Raw genomic sequence first — 3,238 nt, 5'->3', positions numbered from 1 at the left:
CATTCTAGAACTGAGTTATCACTCATCGAAGTCTGGTATCCGGGGTTGTCAAGCACTGATCTGTTTCACCTTTTCTTGTGCTTGTCTCCACCCCCCTCCAGGTGTCGACCATCTTCCCATTATCCTATGGGTACTTATACCTGTGTTTTCTGTCTGTGCGAATTTGTTTTGTTCGTTCAAACCTACCAGTGGTTTCCCTTGCTCATGTCCTTGCCATAGTCCCTGTTTTCTAGTTTCCTGGTTTTGACCTTTCCTGCCTGCCCTGAGCCTGCCTGCCGTCCTGTACCTTTGCCTCTACTCTGGATTACCGACCTCTGCCTGACCTGAGCCCGCCTGCTGTTCCGGTGCCTTACACCCTCTCTGGATTATTGACTCCTGCCTGCCTTGACCCGTTGTTTGCCTGCCCCTGTTTAATGAATACACTTTCGTTCCTTCAACACTGTCTGCACCTGGATCATACCTTAAAACGTGATAGGGGTAATCTGCTTAATGATTATATGATTACATGGCTCTTGTAGAATGTTGGCGGCAGTATAGAACATATTGTATTGCTAAGATTTTCAAACTTAACTTAATAGCTACATTCACGTAGACAGGATAAACTTCATCCCTCATGCTGGCCCTGACCAAACCGGTAAATTGCCCCTCACTATAGCTGCACTTCTCCACATGGCCAGACTTCTAGTGGTCTTCTCCCCTTTTAGTGCTCATACTTGAAAAATGCCATAAGATCTAAAATGGACACAAAAGTCAACATACAGTACAAACAATTATAAATGTCACTTTTTGATCTACTGCTCTGTTAACTAGCTAGGTAAAGTGTGGTCAGTAGCTAGCTAAGACCGAGAAAGGGGACATAAGAAGTTCCTGGATTGGGCACAGAAGGTCTCTGATCACGCTGGTGAAAGGTAGCTGAAAGTGTCGGCCAGAAATAACGTGCAGAAGTTTCCTGAAGGAATTTTTAGTCTTGCCGAGGTCTTCTCTGTTGCTAATTAGCATTTMCATTTTGGGGGAGTAAATTGATAAAACTCACCTTGTCCAAGAGAGAATTACAGTTATCAAAACGTCATGCCAGGGTAAGCCTACACGAAATACAGACCTTATATGAAGTAGTTCTAAAATCCCAGACACAATAGTTAATGGTGAAAAAACTATTGGAACCATTACTGTGATTTAGAGCATTGGTCCAGTAACCGAAAGGCYGCTAGTTTGAATCACCAGGCCAACTATGTGAAGAATCTGATGTGCACTTGAGTAAGGCACTTAACCCCAATGGCTCGTGTAAGTCACTCTGAATAAGAGCATCTGCTAATTGACTAAAATGTACCGCTAGGTTTTATGGGTGTTATGATGCAACCACTGTGCCGGACTATAGCTCAGATACATATAAAAACATGAAATTACCCCGGGAATTGATAGAACATCGCTCAGAGATGCATGAAAACAATATAACATTCAAAATGGGTGAATCTTTCCTTTAAGTCAAGCAAGATATGTGAAAATAATGTTAACTTTTTTATAAAAGCATAAWACTTGGTACACTTGTACAGTTTGGAGCCATGAACATTTTCAGAGACGGATCCAAACTTTCACCCCATTTAAAAAAAATATTGTCATGAAATAAAGAGATGGAGCCATCGCAAAAACGCCCTCTGGCAGCCGTGGTGGCCATTTGTCCATTCCGTCATAACCAGACAATGTGTTTTCCTTCATATATAATAATTGGGTTGACTTAAATGCACTTGCAGATCCCAGATATGATAAGCAGCGGTTTGCCATGTCTTCCTTATTCAAGTTTCCAATGTACTGCAGAGAGTCAAAGTCAATATTTGTCCTCATTTGTTCTGTTGACACCATGTCTGCACAGTCCCACTCAAATAATCACCATACACACATATTATTTTATTCAAAAACCATCATGGTGGTGCAGTGGTGCATCGCAGTGCTAGCTGTGCCACCAGAGACTCTGGGTTTGAGCCCAGGCTCTGTCACCCCATGGGAGGTCCATGGGGCGACGCACAATTGGCCTAGCGTCGTCCGGGTTAGGGGAGGGTTTGGCCGGTAGGGATATCCTTGTCTCATTGCGCACTAGTGACTCCTGTGGTGGGCCGGGCGCAGTGCACGCTGACCAGGTCGCTAGGTGTACGGTGTTTCCTCCGACACATTGGTGTGGCTGGCTTCCGGGTTGGATGCACACTGTGTTAAGAAGCAGTGTGGCTTGGTTGGGTTGTGTTTCGGAGGACGCATGGCTCTTGACCTTCGTCTCTCCCGAGCCCGTACGGGAGTTGTAGCGACAAGACAGTAACTACTAACAATTGGATACCATGAAATTGGGGAGAAAAAGAGGGRAAAAAATGTTTAAATAAAAACATCATGGTACCTGTCCATCATATAGTCAGAGACCATTCCAATGTTTTTGTATACATTGGAATGGTTTGTATTATTGTAAAGTGTCCTCAGAAAGTATTCATACCCCTTGACTTAATCCAAATTTTGTTGTTACTGCCTGAATTCAAAATTGATTAAAACATTTTTTATTTCACACAATACGCCATAATGACAAACTGAAACTCAATATTAGGAAGGTGATGCTAATGTTTAATAACTTAGTGTATATACAGTACCAGTCAAAAGATGTTTGGTCGAGGTTATTGCTGCCAAAGGAGGGTCAACCAGTTATTAAATCCAAGGGTTCACATACTTTTTCCACCCCTGCACTGTGAATGTTTACACGGTGTGTTCAATAAAGACATGAAAATGTATAATTGTTTGTGTGTTATTRGTTTAAGCAGACTGTGTTTGTCTATTGTTGTGACCTAGATGAAGATAGATAAAGATCAGATCAAATTTTATGACCAATCTATGCAGAAATCCAGGTATTTCCAAAGGGTTCACATACTTTTTCTTGCCACTGTAGTTGTACAGTTTAGTTTATTAAACTAGCTGTTGCACATGCAGTTTAGTAATATAGTTTCTTCTTCTTTTAGTTTTTTCGACCTCAATCTGTTTTGGTCAAAACTAGCCTTTTAGGTGGGTGAATCCGTGTGTATCAGAATTTCAAACAAGACGTTACCTATCACCATAAAAACATTAACTGTCTCAATAACTTTTGTAGGAACTATTATGGGAACTTGCTATTGAGCATAAAGAAAAACAGCTATGCAAGACGCACAGGCAATTATCCCATTGCTAAACACTACATGGAAGCCAAACATGGGAATTCCTGAGGTTATTTGTT

This window comes from Salvelinus sp. IW2-2015, unplaced genomic scaffold (genome assembly GCF_002910315.2).
Source record: "Salvelinus sp. IW2-2015 unplaced genomic scaffold, ASM291031v2 Un_scaffold16422, whole genome shotgun sequence".
Classification (NCBI taxonomy): Eukaryota; Metazoa; Chordata; class Actinopteri; order Salmoniformes; family Salmonidae; genus Salvelinus; species Salvelinus sp. IW2-2015.
Note: the sequence above shows the minus strand (reverse complement) of the source record.